This window comes from Equus asinus, chromosome 2, assembly GCF_041296235.1.
Source record: "Equus asinus isolate D_3611 breed Donkey chromosome 2, EquAss-T2T_v2, whole genome shotgun sequence".
Classification (NCBI taxonomy): Eukaryota; Metazoa; Chordata; class Mammalia; order Perissodactyla; family Equidae; genus Equus; species Equus asinus.
Window position 1 is genome coordinate 130,057,996 of NC_091791.1, and position 19,369 is coordinate 130,077,364.

At 54.2% G+C, this 19,369-nt stretch overlaps 1 long non-coding RNA gene across 1 annotated transcript; it reads right to left on the bottom strand.

Moving 5' to 3' along the window:
- Nucleotides 1–237: 237 nt before the first annotated feature.
- On the bottom strand, nucleotides 238–8,044 carry LOC123283459 (uncharacterized). Its single transcript, XR_011506094.1, has 3 exons — nucleotides 7,919–8,044; nucleotides 5,716–5,997; nucleotides 238–2,245 (listed from the first exon to the last, which is right to left on the bottom strand). It is a non-coding gene; the product is annotated as an uncharacterized lncRNA (long non-coding RNA).
- Nucleotides 8,045–19,369: the final 11,325 nt, after the last annotated feature.

Here is a 19,369-nt window from a genome sequence, read left to right on the forward strand (position 1 = left end):
AGGTGTGCCTGGCACCAGGATAGGCACAGCAGGAACACAGCCACAACTGGATGCCGAACCCTGTGTTGGGCCAGGTCTGAGGAGAGGAGGAGGCGGTACTGCCCATGTCTCATCAGAACCTGGACCTCAAAGCGTCAAAGGTCAAGCCGAGTGCTTTTAGAAGGGCAGAGAAGTCTCAGGTGCCCCCCCCTACCCCGCGCCCCCCAGCATCAAAGTCCCCCATCCCACTGAGAACACATGGCACAAGGCTTTGCAGCAAAGAGCCTGCAGAAGAGGGCTGGAGTCCCGGCAGGGCCTCAGACCTGCTGTGCGGCCCTGGGCAGGTGACTTGGCTTCTCTGGGTCTTGGGGCCCTCCTCTAAAGGGAACGATGCTTGCTCTGTGGATGCCATGCAACTGGTGAAGACCCGTCAGCTACAGGGACTCATCTGAGAAGTTACGATGCAGGCACAGGTGGAGGGGAGTCCTCAGCAGTAAGCAGGTGGTTGGACCAGGTATGCTTTAAGGCTTCTTCCAGCTTGGATGTGCTTGGATCCCATGCCCAGCAGAGTAGTGAAGTAGTGGCTGTCTGGGTTCAAATTCAAGCTCCCCCACTTGCAAGCTGTGTGACCTTTGGCCACGTTGCCTAACATCTCTGAGCCTCAGTTTTCTCATCTATTGAAGTAGGGAAAATTTTAAGGTTGTACTGGGGTGGGTCCCTTGAAATAATGCTTGTGAAGCCCTTAGTGATGCCTGGCACACTGGTAAGTGCTGGACAGATGGGAACCATTGTGGACATATTTGTTTTATGTCATTCTCACAGCAGCTTCGTGAGTTCGTGATTATTATCCCATCCATTCCCCTCATTTTATAGGTGGGGCTCTGAGTGGCCAGGGGACTTGCCCAAGGTCCTTTAGGCAATAAGTGCAAAGGCAGAGTTAGAATCCAGGCCTTCTGACCCCCAGTCCTCTGTCCTTTCTACTGCATTCCATTCCAGTCTGGAGGAGATGACACAGCAAGGAGGCAGTGCATACCCCGACATGGGGGAAAATATGTGTAGCCTACCCATGCTAAGGCCACAACAAAATTGTCAATAGTAATAATAAGTGGTCTGCTCTTACACATATTATTTTAACGCTTAAAAGACTTTGAACTGGAGTCGTTCTTTCTCTCTTTTTAATAAATGACAGCATGAGGTTCAGAGGGGTTGAGAACTGTGCCGCACAAATGTGCAGTGGAGCCCTGGTCTGTCAGGCTCCAGATCCTGCGTCCTTTCCACTGGGCAGAGCTACAGCAGATCAAGCCGGCCATGGGCTCCCTGGGTCCCCACTGGCTCCTTTCTCCACTGACCACTCCCAGGTCCGCAGGGCACTCAAGCCAGCACCCCTACTCCTGCTGCCTAGAGAGCCTCAGGGCAACCAGCTGCCCCTCCGCTGGCCTTTGTTCCCGAGGCCTCCAGGTTCCTGCGCAGCAGGAGCCTCCTGCCTCCTGGCCTGTGCCACGTCCTGCTGCCAAGCTGACTAAGGTTGTGCGGTATGGAGGAGAGCCACGGGCACGGAGGAGAGCCTCAAGCAGGGAGGACAGCGCGGGCACGGAGGAGAGCCTGTGGGGTGCTCACCACCCCGCCTCCCCTCCCAGCAGCAGCCTTGGCTGTAAGTCAGCAGAGCCTCTGAATAACCCAGAAGGCTCGATCTAATGGTGGGGACAGCAGGTATTAGGAGGCAAGTGGGGAGACATTTGGGGACAGAGAGGGGCTGGGCATTCCTGGGAGTCACCTCGGGCATGTGTGGAGATGCGTCATTGGCTGAGCTGTCAACTGCGTTGCCTGTCTGCCTCCAGCTGCCCTGTGTAGGAGGCCGGGTAGGCCTTGCACACACATTTGTGGACGACAGAAAGGGCTCACCTGTGCCCCCAATCCCACAGCTGGGGACAGGCAGGGCCCCGAGCCCCCCCTCCCCCAGAGCACGTCCAGCTCCTCAGGGTCCCTCTCCAGGTAACCGTGAGGCGAGCTCTGGATCCCAAACCTCAGCCCGGGATGGTGGAGGGTCACTGGGAAGGTGAGGGGGCTGTGCTTGGCTGCTCCTCACGCTGGAACCCTCCACATGGCGGAATGCCCAGAGGGGAGAGGCCCTGCCTGGCCTGGGCCACAGGGAGCATGGCTCGCTGGGAGGAGAGCAGCTTCAGAGTCCATGATTCTCGGAAAGGCTGGCCCGGCCTCTCACGCCAGCAAAACAGACTGAATCCAGTTGGGCCCAGCCTTTTGCCGCCTGCAAAGAAGCCAAGCAGAAGTTTACTTCAGCGAGCAAGACCTGGAGCCACAAAGCAGCTCTAGGTTTCCTTTTGTGGCTCCTCCCTCAGGTCGTGGGTTCTAGATGAGGTGTTGTGGAGGCTTGGGCCTTGTGACCTGGACAGGCCCTTTACCCTCTCTGGGGCCTACCTGTAAAGTGAGGGCAATTACATCCCCAGGGGCCCTTCCTCACTTCTACAGCCTCTCCCATCCCGCCATGAGCTGCCCTCTTGGTCTCTCTCTCCAGACGCACACAGACATAGACACACACACAAGACCTACACATACGCATTGACACAGACACGCACACAAGCATACATAGATTCACACACACAGACTCACGCTCACAGACACTACTTCTTGTGTCACCTCTGCTCTACACTTAGTCACAGGCCCTGACATCATAGCACTGACCACAGTGGCCTGGTTCAGTGGTTCTCAAACTTGGCTGCACTTTAGAATCCTCTGGGGAGCTCTAAAAAAATCCCTGACAGCCAGGCCACACCCAGAAGCATCACATCACAATCCGTGGGCCAGCTCCAGGAGTCGTAGTTTCTAAAGCTCCCAGGTGACTCCAGTGTGCACCCAGGGTTGAGAACCAATAACCCTGAATTCATTGCCTCCCCCAGCAAGGAACCCCACAGAGTGAATTACAAGGCCCCCCAGCCTCAGATACAGCACCCACGTTTCCAGGCCCTGCTGGTTTCCTTCCAGGTTGTCCTAACGACACTTGACCCTGAATTGCCCCCAGTACGGGGCAGGGTGAGTCACCGTGAGCCAAGCCTCTCCTGCCACTTTGGGGAGAGAGCCAAGCAAGACTGACTGCCATCCACACAGATGTCAGGGAGCAGTGTTTCTCAGACTGGGGGACACCACCTGTGTCAGAATTCCCCAGGGCTTACTGACATGCAGATTCCTGGGCCCCGGCACCACCACTGATTCCCAGTCCTGAGGACTGCGCTTGGGGCCTCCTGGTGGAAACACAGTGGCTGGTCTGCGCGCTAGATGACCAGGGTTGAGTCCCAGCTCTGGCCCTGACCCACTCGGTCACCTGAATAGGCTGGCCTCCCATCTGTGACCTTCCCACCTCGAGGGGCCTTGTGAGAAGCACAGGAAGGGAGGTCTGGGGAAGACACTGCAGACTCCAAGCACCTTAGGAGTTGATGGCTGTGTGATTATCGGTGCAGGGGTTTGTATTTGTCATTTACATTCTGCTGGTCCTGCCCTGGCCAGATGCCCCCTGAATGAGCCTGGAGAGCAGAGAGCCCTGGGGATGCTACAAGAACAGTCCTGTGGTCATCCTGTACAGGGTGGGGTGACAGTCCTACAGGCATCCCGCACAAGGTGGAGATACAGTCCTGCGGGCACCCTGCATAGGCTTGGGATACAGTCCTATCGTGATTCCCCTACAGGGCAGAGGGGCTGTCCTATGGTCATCCCACACAGGGCAGGGGGGGAGGTCCTATGGTCATCCCGCACAGGACGGGGGGACGATCCTATGGTCATCCAGCACAGGGCAGGGGTGTGGCGATGAGAGTTGTGTGTCGGAAAAACGTGTCTGTACCATATTTGGCTCATCTGTTTGGGGGATAATGTTGAGGCCCTGTCGTGGCGATGGGGATGCCCTGTGGCTCCAGTGAGCCTGGCCTTGACGGACTCATGGTGCGGGAAGAGGGAGGTAGAGGAAGCTGGCCATTTTTGGTCCCTTGCTATGTAGCAGGCAATCCACTGGACTTCTTACACATATCAGCGCATGAATTCTCATACCCAGCATTATCCCCAAGAGAGGAGAATAGGAAAACTCCAGAAGAGGGAGCAGACACTCAGAGTTAGGACTCTCCGAAGGCACTGAGAAAGATGTGGCCAAGGTCAGATTAGAGCTCAGGGAGCTCTGTCCCCCATGCCACCCTGTCCCCCTGCACCACCATATCTCCCTGTGCCACCCTGTCCTTCTGTATCATGCTGTCCCCTAGTACCATCCTGTCCCCTTGTAGCACCCTGTCCCTCTGTCCCCGTCCCTCTGAGTCACCCTGTCACCCTGTCCCTTGTCCTCCTGTACCACCTTGTCCCTCTGTGTCTCCTGTCCCCCTGTGTCCCCTGTCCCCCTGTGGCCCCTGTCTCCCTGTGTCTCCCTGTCCCCCTGTCCTCCTGTACCACCTTGTCCCTCTGTGTCCCCATTCCCCGTTCCACCTGGCATTCCTGTGTGCCGGGATTGCGGGACTCATAAGATGCCTCTCACTTCCTCTGGGGGAGCATCCAGCTACAACCCCAAGGTCTTGAAAGATCTTTGCCCTTGTGGTTTCCGGGGGACACCCTAGCCGGATCCCCTGGCCCAGTGTCGCCTCGGCTGCCCACCCAGGAAGGAAGAGAATATCTGAAGTCAGTGGGTTTCTAACAACAGAGGGTTTCAAAGAAAGATAAAGATCAAAGGCAGAGGAGGCCAAAGCAGCCCAAGTCAGATATCTCACCCCCAGATCAAACCTGGAGGAGCCGCCCGAGGCCGAAGTCTGTGGGAGGCCTGCCCAGCGCCCTGCAGCCGGAACCCTGCGGCTGTCAGTGACAGGTCACAGAGGGCGGGCCAGAGACAGACAGACAGACAGAGACACACAGAGCAGGGCAGGGGGCCTGAAAGAGAGCGGGAGAGAGGAGGGAGGGAGAGGGAGAAAGAGACAGAGAGAAAGTCAGACAGGGAGACAGGCAGAGCCACGTGGAGAAGCAGAGAGAGACTGAGAAACAGAAAGAAAATGACGCAAAGCAGATGGAAGACAGAGCCTGAGACACGAAGCGAGGCGGTGAGGTGGTGCATGTCAGCGGGGACCCTGGGAGGAAGGACACTAACAGTGGAGGTGCCAGTGTGTGGCGCCCGGGTGGGCGGAACTTTCCTTCGGAGGTGGCTCACTGGCCTGCCCTCCTTGTTCTGCACCTGGAGGCCCGCTTTCATTCGAGATGAAAGGTGGAGCCTGCCAGGCCGTGGGTCGGCCTCCTTTTCCACAGATGCGTCTTCAGCGGAAAATGACTTCTCCTGTAGAGGCTGGGAACCACCCCTCCACCTGCTGGAGGAGGCCCCCAGGCTGGGAGGCCCCACAGAGCCTGGAAGCCCTCCCCTCCCCCAGGGCCTGCTCAGGCCTGCAGTGGCCACAGCCATGTGTTCCTGGCCCCTCCTGCCACCTGGGCCTTCCTTCTCGCCTGCACCTCCACACCTGCCTTCAAAGCCCAACCCAGGCTCCTCCTCCTCTAAGAAGCCCCCCGGGACCACAGACCCCCAGGGATTTCTCTGGACTTTTTTTGCCTGCCATGCTGGGTCATGTTCAGAGACACAGTATTTGTCTTCTAAATGACATGCACATAAATTCTCTGTTCCTGTCTCTCCATCTGGATGTAAAATCCTCTTGTTCATCCTCTCCCCCTCCCCACCCAGACCTCACAGCATGTGCACAGACAGGCACTCACCAGGCTCCGAAATGCGTCACTTCGACTCATGTTGTGCTTTCTACTTTTCCCAGATTTGCTCTGGTGAAGGTGGGCAGTTGGTCCTCAGTTTGGAGAGTGTGCAAGAGAGGACACCTCGTGCCCGTGGACAGAGGGGAGTGGAGACCCAGGCGGGGGCCTTGCCAAGTTCCCTGAGCTGGTCCGTGGCACGCTCAGTCCTGGAGCCCGGCTCCTGCCATAGGTGGCCCCCTGCCCCCCGCCTCTCCTCCGGAACCTCAGTCGAGACGAAGCTGAGCACCTGTGCTGGGGGAGCGGGGCAGGGAAGCGGGTTATTGCACCCTGCTGGCCTAGCTCAGACCTGAGAACCCGTCCCCAAGGGCCCAGCCTGCAACCTGGCCCCTGCTCTCTCACTTCCCTTTCTCAGTGGGTCAGCACCTGCTGAGCACCCACACCCTTGCTCCCACCCCTGCCAGGCACACCCTCTTCCTTTCCCCAGAGGCCTCCTTCTGGGCTGGTCCTGCTTGGCCAAAGCAAGACACATGGCCACTTAACTTCTGGTGAGTGGGGTAGTGTAAGCCTGCCACTGCCCAGAAGGAGCGAAGGCTGGGACATCTGCCAGCAGCCCCGGTGACCTCCACATTCAGAGCAGTGGTCACTCCTGCCCAGCTGAAGCATCTCGAGGGCTGGGGCCAGGCTTACTTACTTCTCTACCCTGAATCCTCGCCCGGGTTTGGCACGTCGTGGATGCTGGGGTAACTTTTGAGCAGGTGGTGTAGGCCCAAACAAAAGACAGCAGCCCTGACAGCTTGGAAGCACCTGCCCTCCCTCCTGTCAGGATGATGATGATGACGAATAACAATGTCACTGAGCAAAGCGCTTACATCATCACAGCTGATACCCACAACAACTCAGACAGGTGCCTGGGACCTGGGGCTCAGTGACCTGGTCAGGGTCACACAGCTGGGAAGTGGAGAGGGGCCACATTTGGACTCAGGTGGACTGTAACCGGAGTCTGAGCTCTTGAGTCTGGGCTGGAAGCCTGCGACGGGGTTTCTGGTGGCTCCCCTGTGTGACCGTGGGTGGGTCCCATCTCCCCTCTGAGCCTCAGGCTCCCGGTGTGTGTAATGAGGACTTGAACTCCTTGAGATCTGTGTTCCCTTTCTCGGTTGACATGTCCTAATTCTAAAGAAGTTAGATCACTCCCCCAGGGGTCTTCACAAGGATTCAGAATTAAGCAGCAGCGAGAGGCAAGACTGCTGCCTGCAAAGACCTTATGGTCCAGTGGGGGCGAGAAACAGCCACATAACCTTCCATGTAGGTTTGGGTTCCAGTTTCTGTTCAGACAGTGGGGCTGCAGGAGCCCTGATGAGGGGCTGGAGAGGTTCCTGGGGGAGGGGGAGGGGTGGGCGGGCCTGGAGGGAGGGAGGCTTTGGCTGTGTGGATGGTTGGGGGAGGGTGGAGAACGGATGGCCGTATAGGTGGGGATGAAGAGACTTGGGGTGTGTGATGGCCTATGAGGACCTGGCCAGCTGGCGTGGAGCAAGGGATGACCTTTTAGCAATTTCCCTCTCCAAGCCCCGTCTTGTGAGCGAATGTCTTTAATTTATTAAGGGACCGATTTTAAATCATCCTCCTCCTTTCCCTGCCCACCTCCCTCCTCCACTGCCTGTATTTCCCCTGACCATAAATTTTTTTTTAATGACAGTTTAGAAAATGAGCAAATCTTTGCTGACACTTTTATCACCTCCAGAATACTTTTAATAAGAGGTTTCGGTAGATTGCATTCCGGGAGAGGGGGAGGAGAGAGGCAAGACAGAAGCTCCATCTATGCTTGTCCCAGCCCTGCAGCCCGAAGGCTGCCCCCTCTTCACCCCGCTCCCTCTTCTAGGGGGAGGTCCCCGCCTAGGACCCCAGCTCCCCGAGCTCCAGCCCCACCCCAGCGTCCCGCTCACCCTGGGCCTCAGCACACCTCTTCACTCCTCCCTCTCTGTTGGTCTCCTCATCTGTAAAATCTTCTGTAGGTGCAGGGGATAATTAGTGCAGACCTATTAATAATGGCTAACAGTAATTAGCTGCTGACATTTTGAACCACGCCTTGTTACTCAGACTGGCAAATCAGGTCCAAGAATATTTCTCAAACTACAAACAGAGCCAGCTGAACTGGAATCAAGAGCCTGGATCCCACCAGTCCTCTGATCCCCGGAATTGCGTGTGTTGTGCTCACCCTGTGTTAGAGGTCGAGGGAGCTGGAAGGTCCGCAAAGCACCCAAAACACAGTGTCACCTCCAGGAGTCGTCAGCTGGGTTGGAGAAGCAGGAAAAACTGTCCAGAATGAGGTTGTGGCAGAAAGAAGGCCTTAGAGGGCCCAGAATGGGGTGGGGCGGGCAAGCGAGCCTTTTATGGTTTCTGCAGGAGGAACAGATCCCCAGAAAGGGGACACAGAGTGTGTAGGGCTGGTTGGGAAGGGGAGGGCCTGGAGGGACTTGTTGCAGTTCAAGAGTGAGGGGAGGGCTAGACAGGAACCAGGAACAAGGCCTGGGAGCGAGGGACATTTAAAGGGAAATCAACAGGGTTTGGGGGCTGACTGGAGACAGGATGTGTGAGCAGAGGGTTTGGGAGAATGGGGTGCCACAAAGAAAGGCCACCCCAGGAGGTCACTGGGTGAGTGCATCATTGGGTGACTGGCAAAATGATTCTGCCCATTTAAAAATATATGAAGGAAAAATTAAGTTTTCTTTTCTTTAAGAAACACATTGAGGGCAGTCAGAATGTAATTTGCTTCTAATTGAATTATGGCTTTAAAAAAAGGGAAGGGTTGTAAGTTAACTGTAAGTTGACTGAAAGTGACTTGGGTGCTCAGAGATCCTGGCGTTTACTGAGCCCCTATGACGCGCTATTCGCTCTGCTTGGCACATTTAGGAGCTGATGCGTTTAAAGAGCTTCATGCCGTGCCTGGATTCATAAATGGGAGCTATCCTGCTCTCATCTTTATTGTTGGGAGGAAATCCTTATGGCCATGGGTGAAAAATGAACATAAACGGCATGGAAAATAAAGTGCTATTGATCACTTACTGGGTACCAGGCACCATTCTAAGTGCTTTGCATTTGTTGAATCCTACAAAAGTCCTAGAAGGTAGGTGTTATTGTTATCAACCTCATTTTATAGATGAGGAAGCAGAAGCATAGAGAGGTTGAGTAACTCACTCGAGGCCACACAGTAAGTACCAAGTCAGAGATGGGACGTGGTAGCCCGGCTCTGGTGCCCATGAATTCATTTCCCCCCGCCCCGAGGCTGCAGTGTCTAGTCTATTTCTGACCCTGCAGAGGAGTCGTGAGGACCATAGGGGACTGGAGAAGACTCCAAGGGGTTCCCTGAGAGCCCGTCTCCTCTCTGAGGGCAGGGAAGGTCTTGAGGGGAGTAGATGCGACGACTGGGCTGTTGATTCCCAACTACACAAAGTGCAGGAGGAGAGCTTGAGGGGCTTTTACTGACCCGCTCTGGGGGCTGCAGGGAGGGGCCCGAGGGTGTGCGCCTGGCTCAGCGGGCTTTCCTGGCGTGGACCTGGTGCGAGGAAACAGCTGGAGAGGAAATGTCACCAACTGAGCTCTCTCTGCAACCGGGAGAGACCCGAGGAAGACTCTCTTGCCCGTCCTGTGGGCTTCTTCCTCCGTTCCGTGTCCCAGCTTTGAAACGAGACAGAAACTGAGTGTTTAATAGCACGAGCTTTATTCAATGGCCAAAGAATGGAGAGGTGGGAACAAAGTTCACAAGTCAGCTTCTGAGCCCCTGGGGCAATTTAGCAGCTGTCACAATGGGTCAGGGTAATGAAGAGGTGAATACTCATAGTTATTCGGCGAAATGGGCAGGCTGTTCTGGGGAGCAAGGGTGCCAGCTCTTTTCTTTCCTTGTTTGGTTATGCCCTGCCATTGCCGTGGCAGTCCTGAACTGTCCTGGTGTCGGTGGGTGTGTTCTATAATATGGTAATGTATCACAAGGAGCATAGACTGCACCATGGGGTCTATGTCAGGTCAAGTCAGACTGCCACGTTGCCTTTGTGGGCTGGGTAACAGACTAAATTCCATTTAAACTGGGACTGGAGGCAATTAAACTGAACGAGAGATGGTTCCTGTTCTCGGTTTGTTTTCTTTACATTTTGCTCTAAGTGTATTTGAAAATGCCTGGACGTTGGAGAGAGGAGGATGCAGGAGTGAGAAGCTGTGGCCTCGCCACACGGTGTCTGGGTAATGGTGGGCAAACCACTGCCCTCGTGGACCGCTGGTCTCCTCGCCTGCAAAATGCGTCGAGTCCCCACGTCAGAAGCCGGGAGCCGAGTGCATGCGGGTTTAGCTCCTGGTCCAGATTTGGCCTTCTGTATCCTATGATTTGTAGCTATTATTGTTATTATGGCTGTAACTATAGATCATTAATTTACAGTTTGAGTGCCTCACCTATTTCACTTTGCACTATTTTATTGAAGAATTAAATTTTTATAGGAAATCCTTCTAATTGGCTGGATTCAATATCAGCCCTACTTCTTTCAAGTATACACAACAGATAGGCAGTGACACACACTACTTCTGTCTGGTGGCAGCCACCCACCCACCCAAGCCACTTTTCTTCATCTCCTCCCACCTCCCGAGTGTCGGCTCCATGCCAGGCCCTGTCCTGGGTGCTTTGTGGACAGCATCTTCAATCCTGAGACAACCCTGCAGACGAGGACATGGAGGCACAGAGAGTTAGATGACTTGCCTGAGGTCACACAGCTGTGAAACGCTGGGCAGGGATTCAGAGCCAGATGTGTCACTAAGGCACAGGCTTTATCCCAGCTGGCCAGTCCAGGGTTTAGGGAATCCTCTGGGTGGAACTGGCCTCACGACGATGGAGAGATTGACCAGCTAGAGGCTGTTCTGCGGACAACAGGAGCTCTCCAAGATGGTTCCCGTCTGGGGCTGAGCAGCCTCGAGAAACCTGAAAGGAGCATCAACCAGGAGGACGCTGCCTCTAAACATTGTGTCCTCCACCTGGCAGGGAAGCTGACTCCTCCTCTGGAATCCCCATGAGGCTCGTCTCCGTGGCACCCATCCGGGGCTCATCTGCCTGCTATTCCAGAGACCAGCGGTGATGTGGGGGTGGAGCCATAATCATCCCTTACACTGGTCCAGGGCTTCACAGTTTGCAGAGCGGTCTTTCACAAACACCGTGGCCTCTGAGCTAAGAGGAGGTGGTGTCCCCACAGATGAGAACACGGGCTCTTGGGTGCACTGACTTGGCCTGGAGTCTCTGTTCTTGCCCAAGTCACTTCATCTCTCTAAGCCTTAGCTTCCTGACCTGAGAAATGGGGAAAATGCCTACTGCATAAGGTTTTTATGAGGGTTAATTGAGATTATGCATATACACATATATATGATTATATTATGTATATACAATCTCATTTAACTCCCATAATAACCCATAAATAAATAACCAATACCCATACATAACAATGCTTTAATAAACTAATATTAACTAAGCACAGCCACACCCAAAAGTGGATGATAAGAAGTATTACTTATTAAGCCAAGTTCTTCTCATCATATTTTGTTTCTTAGTGCACCTTGACCATCCACTCGCATACCGGATGACAAGCTCCGTGAGGCCAGAGCCAGGGCTGGCTGCTCAACTCCAGCCACAGCATTCAGCAACACGTGTGACAGGTGGTGGGGGCCCGATAAATCAGCCATGGAACCCGTGATCTTGTTTAACCTTCACAACAGGCCTTTGAAGTCTGGGAAATTCTCATCCTCATTTTACAGATGAAGAAACAGAGGTTCAGAGAGGTGACAAGGTCACACAGCTGGCGACTGGTGGAAGTGGAGTTCACGCTCCGGTTCCTGACTCCCTAGTCTGTACCATGAGCCGTAACCCATCCTGCCAGAGAGAACCATTTCCTCTCCCCAGACAGAAGGCAGGGACCAGGATCCCGGGCTCGCAGCCCAGAGCCCTTCTCATCGCATCAGAGAAGGGGTGGGGTGGTCCCCAGGTCTAGCCTCACAGCTGTCTGAGGAGCACCAATTGGGCAACAGCCCAAGAGGCCTTGGGATAACAGCTCATGGCCTAGGGGACCTGCTGTGCCCACCGCGTCTGTGTCCCAGGCGGTGGGACCTAAAGCAGACTGGGGACAACACACACTGAACAACACGTCTTTCCCAGGGAAGGCCCCTCGTGGGGCTCTTTCCTCTGCAGAAGGGGCCCTGCCTTGCTGGGGATGGCCTTCTCTTCAGGACGGGGACCGCTGGGGGCTGTGGCCGCATCACCTCTCCCTGCAGCCTGGAGGAAAGCGTGACCCTGAAGCTCTGCAGAGAGAAGGTTGCAGCAGCCCGCCAGGGCCTGTTCCAGCTCGGGGCTCCTCACAGATGGCCCAGGAGCCCACTCCACAGAGGCCGGGGGAGGCTGCCAGGGTCTCTGGGAGGAAGCTGCTCCGTTGGGCTCCAACAGATGTTGTGAACTCCCGAATGTGCCCCAGCCCCGGCAGTACCTGCTGTTCTTTCTGGGCCTCGGGGCCAAAATCACTCTCCAGGCTGGTGAGAGAGGGAGCTGGAGTTCAAACCCAGGTCTGGCATCTGGGCCCCTCACCCCAGTCTGTATCTTTACCGTTGGGGTAGGGGGGCATGCTGGTGCAACAGGACCAGAGGCCTCTGCAGCCCAGGGACGTCCCCCCTCACAGCTGCTGCCCCCAGGAGGCCTCTTTGAGCCGAAGGGAAGTGCAGGTGGATGATGAGGGCCTTGTGAGACGGGGGGTGGGGGGGGGGGGCACACAGGTGGGGAGAGGAGGAGGAGCAGACCAGTTGTGCTGTCCTTTCTCCTCCCAGCACCTCGGGCTAGGTGGGCCTGTTCTGGGTGGGAGCTGGAGAGGTGGAGGCTGGCAGGGTAGGACCAAACAGAGAGAGAGTGTGTGTGTGTGTGTGTGTATGAGAGAGAAGCACATAGCATATTGGATGGGAGTCTGGAAATGTGGCTCTATTCCCAGCCGTGGTGGAGACCGGACAGGAGTCCTGTCCTGAGAAGTCGCTTTTTCTCTGTGCGCCGTCATCCCATCAGGAAGGCGGGTCAGGTGCTGTCAGAGGCCCTGCCAGCAGCCCCACCACCTTTCTCATTTCTAACCTGAGCAAAGACACAGAGTCAGAAGCCGGACTGCTCACATACAGTCTTGGCTCTATCCTTTAGCAACTGTGTGCTTGTGGGCAAGAGAATTAACCTCTCTGGTCTCCCAGCCTCACCTACGAAACAGGGATAATCATGGTTCCTGCTCTCCCCGGGGAGCTGTGAGGATTCGAGGAGTTAATGTGTGTAAATAAGTGAATGCTCAGTAAACAGTAACTGCTACTATCATTACTGTCCAGATCCTTTTTTCATACTCCTGGGAGCCCAAACATGCTGAACACCAAAAGCTTTTTAGAAATTCATTTGGCAACTATTTTTAGTCTTTATTTACCCCATGGACTGTGAATATTCATTAGTTTTCCTGCAGAGATGTTAATGCGTTTGATTGCAGGGCCCTGTCCCAGATCATGCTGGAGGGATGTGAAATATGCGGTGTTTCCACCACATTCCATTTCTAAAATCCAAAAAATATTCTGAATCCTGAAATACACCTGGCCTCAAGGAATTTGGATAAGAGATTGTGGACCGGATCTCTCTTTTAATTCTTCCAATAATCTTGAAAAGTAGATGAATTTTATTCCCATTGTACAGATGGAGAGATCGAGGCTTGGAGGAGTCAAAGGACTTGTCCTGGCTGCCAGGGCTGGTAAGCGGCAGAGCCAAGACTCGAGTCCGGCCTCTGATGGTAGATCTGACGCTGGTACCCCCAGCAGCCCTCCTAGGCTGTCAGACTCCTGAGGGCCTGTGTCTGCTTCAGCCTCAGTGGACACCACCAGGCATTTAGGGCTCGGCCACCGAAGGCTGACTAAATGCACAAATGCACGCAAGAGCAGAAGACGGGGATTCTTCTCTTGGGTGGACGAGCATCTCCTAAAGGAGACTTGGGGAAAAAAGATGAACTCCCAAGGACTGTGCCCGCAGGACACGGCTAAGGTGCCCTGCCATCTGTGCCCAAGTGAGAGTCAGGCCACCTCGGACTCATTTCTGGCTCTGTCCAAACTCACTCACAAGGGACCCTGAGCAAGTCCCTTGACCTCTCTGAGCCTTGGTTTCATCATCGTACAATGAGGACAACGACAGTTCTACCTCAGACGGCCATGGTACTTAGCAGGAGGTTGGGGTGCATTCAGTGAGCTGACACAGGGCCTGATCGGTGCTCAAGAACAGCTGGAACTCACCAGCTTCCCTCCCAGAGACCCTGGCAGCCTCCCCCAGCCCCTAGGGAGTGGGCTCCTGGGCCATCTGTGAGGAGCCCTGGCCCGGAACAGGCCCTGGGGGGCTGCTGCGAGCTCCTCTCTGCAGAGCCTCAGGGTCATGCTTTCCTCCAGGCCGCAGGCAGAGGAGACCGGCCGCAGCCCCAGGGCCCCCAGCTCACTGCAGCCCCTGGCTGTCCTCGTCCTGAAGAAAAGGGCGTCCCCAGCAAGGCAGGGTCCCTCCTGCAGAGGAAAGAGCCCCACGAGGGGCCTTCCCTGGGAAGGACAGGTGTGCTGTCCCCAGTCTGCTTTAGGTCCCACCACCTGGGACACCGATGCAGTGGGCACCAGATATCATTTGAAGGTTTCGGTTCAGTAAAGGAAAACCCATTACTGCTGTGAGTGGAGCCTACAATTCCTGTTGTTGACACCTCCCTAACTCGGCTCTTCCTACATGCCGGGGTCCCCAGGCCCCCTCCCTTTGCCCAGATACCAGGACCTGGCCCCTCCTGACCAGCCTCATCCAGCTGTTGCTGCAAGACCCTCCCTGCCCCCCTCCTTCTCCCAATTCCACTGTTAAAACAGAACATCCATCATGCTTCATTTGCCTAATAAGCCTCAGTCTCCATTCCGCTGGGTGATTAACCAGCTAGACTCCCTCCCGTGCGCTCCCTCACAGGCTCTCGCGATGCCGCGGGAGGGGTGACGGGAGTGCCCTGTGCAGGCGGAGGGCTTCTCTCCTTCTTTCGCTATGCGCCCCCCATCTTCTTTTCCAAATGAAAAATGACAGTGTGATTCCATTAAGTTCCCTGTGCAATAGCAATCACTCTGGAGGAATTGATTGTGACTGTTAATGACTGCTTGGTCAGATGCTAATGCATCCGGGAACAGTTTACACTGTCCTGCTTGCTGCAGCCGGAGCACGGAAGGATTCCCTGGGAGGGTAGGCGCGCCTGGATGCAGGGTGGGCGGGGCATGGACCAAGGTGGGCGGGGCAGCGCTGCAAGGAGGGCGGGCAGAGTTTCCTTGAAACAGTGGTAACTTCTGTACTTCTCAGGAGGGATTTCCCACCTGTCCGGTGTCTGGGTGGAGAGTGTTCGCTTCTTGTGTAACCCTCCCTGCTTTGGGAGTCCTGCCCCTGGGTGGCAGCAGGTGGGTGCCTTGCTCCCTGCCCCTGTCCTTCATATCACCAGAGGGCTGTGTGTGGTCCGGAGAGAGGAGGAGATCCAGTCAGAGATCAAGAGCTGACTCTGGGCGCTCGCCTGATGGCGCAGCGGTTAAGTGTGCACGTTCTGCTCCGGTGGCCCGGGTTTCGCCAGTTCGGATCCCGGGTGTGGACATGGCACCGCTTGTCAAGCCATGCTGTGGCAGGCGTCCCACATATAAAGTAGAGGAAGATGGGCACGGATGTTAGCTCAGGGCCAGTCCTCCTCAGCAAAAAGAGGAGGATTGGCGGCAGCTGTTAGCTCAGGGCTAATCTTCCTTAAAAATAAATAAATAAATAAAGAGCTGACTTTGGCCTGCCTGTGGATGTGACCCTGGTCTTCTTGAGCAACTTGGCATCTGTGAAATGAGCACAGGCACAACCCTGCCTCACTGGGTAGTTGGAAGCCAGAGGCTGATGCTAACACTTGCTTGTCCAATACCCATCCCTTTTGCTCCTTCCTTGCTGGCAGAACCCAAATGGGGGCATCAGGTCATATGGGGTGGTGTGGGTCCCTCTCCAGCCCAGGGAGTAAAGGGTGCTCAGATCAGGCCAACCTGCCAGGGGTGGGTAAGGAGTTCTGGCCAGAAGGCAGACACCCTGCTAGGCCTGCTGGGAAAGGATCTCCTGCTTGTCAAAAGCAACACCAACAAGGGACTTCTTGCTCCCCGCCTCTGGACACTGCCTCGAGTGCTCTGCGACTATGAGCAGTGTCCAGGACATCTCTTGCAGCTTGGAGCTGCAGCAGTCACCTCCCAAGCACGGAGGGCCAAACCCAGTGACCAGGTGAGAGTACGAGCTGGTGAGTCAGGCTGACGTTATCATTCTTCATGGGCCCAGAGGAGCTGGGCCTGGGGATGCTCCAGAGGGGCCCCTGCGCTGTCCCAGGCCCTGTCTCTGTCCTCCCAGCCTCGGTGGTCTTTGAGTACAGAGGCTGCAGAGGGAGACAGAAGGGTCCCAAAGCCCAGGGAAGGACTTGACCGCACAGGACCTTTCAAGTAGAGTGCTTTTTTTATGGCTGGGATTAGAAACTGTTGTAATATTTCTCTTAATTGACTCTTCTAATTGCAAATCAATAGAACTAATTTGTACCCTGGCTTGGTTTGTTTTGTTTTGAAGTGACTGGGGGCCCTGAAGAACTCGCAACGAGAAGAGGATATTAGGAGAGGTGAAATCAAACACATGGCCAGCCACCACTCACGGGGGGGGAGGGGGGGGGGGGCGGGGAGCTGGAAGCCAGGCCATCGAGAGAGCTGGTTCCTCCCTCTCCTCCTGAGCCCCCAGCGCTCACCTGCAGGCCGACACCTGGTGAGCAGGGGAAATCCAGCAGGTGGGAAGGGCTGGCTGCCAAGCTGTCCCCTCTGGCTGCTGGGGGCTGTCTCTTGCTGGACAGTGTGACCCAGAGCAGCAACAGGCCTCTTCTCCAGCCTCCTCTCGGCAGTGGGAAGGTGGCCTGGAAGTTCACTGCTCCGGTCAGTGCTTCACAAATATTTCCAGAGCACCTACTGTTTTCCAGGCTCCAGATGGAGACTGGGGACCCAGTGGTGGAGAAGAGAGCTCTAGCTCTTCACAGGGACACTAGGAATGAATGACTGAATCAGTCAGGAGTCAGCTGCCAGGACCTGAATTCACTCTGGTTGTTTACGTAGAAAGGGACTCTTTACAGGATAGTAAATGGCTTTCAGAACTGCTGCAAGGCCTGGAGAAATGAGCGTCAGGTCGAGCTCCCAGTATTGACTCTTAGGAACCAGGCCACTGAGAATGTCCCCTCCAGGCCATGTGGCAGCCTGCCCCAGCTGCACACTCTGGAACCCTGGTGCCCCTGCACCAAAGCGGAAGCCTCGTGTCTGCCGCTCTGCCCTCGTGGCTCAGTTCTGAATCCGAGTTTCAGACGAGTCATCGATTGATAAGACTCAAACCAGTGTGGAACTCCAGCTGCAAGGGAGCCTGTGCATGCAGGCACCAGCTCTCCAGGAGACACCCCTCGGAGCAGGAGGTGGGAATGGATTGTGAGCAAGCAAACCCGCACTTGCAACCCAGCAACTGATTACACAATGTGTTAATTAAAGTCCTTTGTGGGAAGTGCTTTGCAGAAAAAAGCAGAGGGAATTGTCAAAAGGAGCTTTACCAAACTCTTGGCAAGAATCAAGGGGAAACCATGAGTGTAAAAGTGGATGGTGGGACCATGCATGGGCCCTTTGAAGATAATGGCCTCCAGTCTCAAAGGCACGGCTGCTGCGTCTCCTGGAACCTGGCTGTGTCTCCTCCACTTCCCAGTCCCCAGGCCCACATGGCGGTCACCCTGGGTTCCTGACACGCCCAGGTGAAATCCCAGTGATCTCTGTCTCTCCTCAGATCACAGGACCAAGACCTTTGCTCAAATGATCTAGGTGTCCCAGGGCCCACCCATTTGTCCCAAACTCCCTGGACAGGCCACGTGGTGGGCACAGTGAATGACCCACCATCTTGGCTCAGGCCACCAGCCCTGCCTGCTTCGAGAGGCCTCCATACCGAGCCTTTCTGGTGTGAGGCCGCCCCCCATGGTCAGCGGAAGGACCCAGCCCACTTTAGAGCTCCATTGTCCACACCCTGATCTCAGTGTTTCTTGAAGTTGGATCTGGGGGCCAACCAACATTAGAAGTTTTCCCCAGCTTTATTGAGGTATAATTGACGAATAAAAACCATATATATTTAAGGTGTACAAAGTGATGTTTCAGTGTATGGAGACATTGTGAAATGATTACCACAATCAAGTTAGTTAACACAGCCACCGCCTCGTGGAGGGACCAGTTGTGTGTGTACGTGTGTGGTGAGGACACTTGAGATCTACTCTGGGGCAAATTTCAAGTACACAATGCATTATTAACTGTGGGCAACAGGCTGCACACTAGGTCTTCAGAACTTATTCATCTTACAACTTGAAGTTTGTACCCTCTGATCAATATCTCCCCTTTCCCCCACCCCCCAACTTCTGATAACCACTGTTCTACTCTCCGTTACTATGAGTTCAACTTTTCTTTAAGATTCTGTATATAAGTGGCTTGTTTTACTTAGCAGTAGTTCCTCCTGGTCCATCTACATTGTCACAAATGGCAGGATTCCCTCCTTTTTTAAGGCTGAATAATATTCCATTGTCTATATGGACCACATTTTCTTTACCCATTCATCTGTTGATGGGCACTTAGGTTCTTTCCATTTCTTGGCTATTGTGATAATGCTGCGATGAACATGCGACTGCAGACGTCTCCTTGAGATCCTGTTTTCATCTCCTTCGGGTACATACCCGGAAGTGGAATTGCTGGATCACATGGAAGTTCTATTTTCAATGTTTTGAGGAACCTCCTTACTGGTTTCCAGTGGCTGGGCAATTTACATTCCCCCCAACAGTACACGAGGGTTCCCCTTTCCTCCACATCCTTGTCGACACTTGCTATCTTTTGACGTTTTGGCAATAGCCATTCTGGCAGGTGTGAGGTTACATTTCACTGTGGTTTTGATTTGCATTTCCCTGAGGATTAGTGATGTCGAGCACTTTTTCATGTGCCTGTTGGCCATCTGTATGTCTTCTTTGGAAAAATGTCTATTCAGCTTCTTTGCTCATTTTTTTATTGGGTTATTCAGAGTTTTTGCTATTGAGTTGTGTGAGTTCTTTATATGTTTTGGATATCAACCCTTTATCAGATATATGATTTGCAAATATTTTCTCCCATTCAGTAGGTTGCTTTTCCGTTTTGTTGATGGTTTCCTTTGCTGTGCAGAAGCTTTTTAGTTGGATCTAGTCCCATTGTTTATTTTTGCTTTTGTTGCCTGTGCTTTTGGTGTCAAATCCAAAAAGTCATTGTCAAGGCCAATGTCAAGGAGTTGACTGTCCATGTTTTCTTCTAGGAGATTTATGGTTTCAGATCTTACGTTTAAGTCTTTAACCTATTTTGAATTGATTTTTGTGTGTGCTGTAAGTCAGGGGTCTAATTTCATTCTTTTGCATGTGGATATCTAGTTTTCCCACCACCATTTATTGAAGAAACTGTCCTTTCCCCATTGTATATTCTTGGAGCCTTCGTCAAAAATTTGTTGACCGTACACGTGTGGGTTTATTTCTGGGCTCCCTATTCTGTTCCATTGATGTGTGTCGTTTTT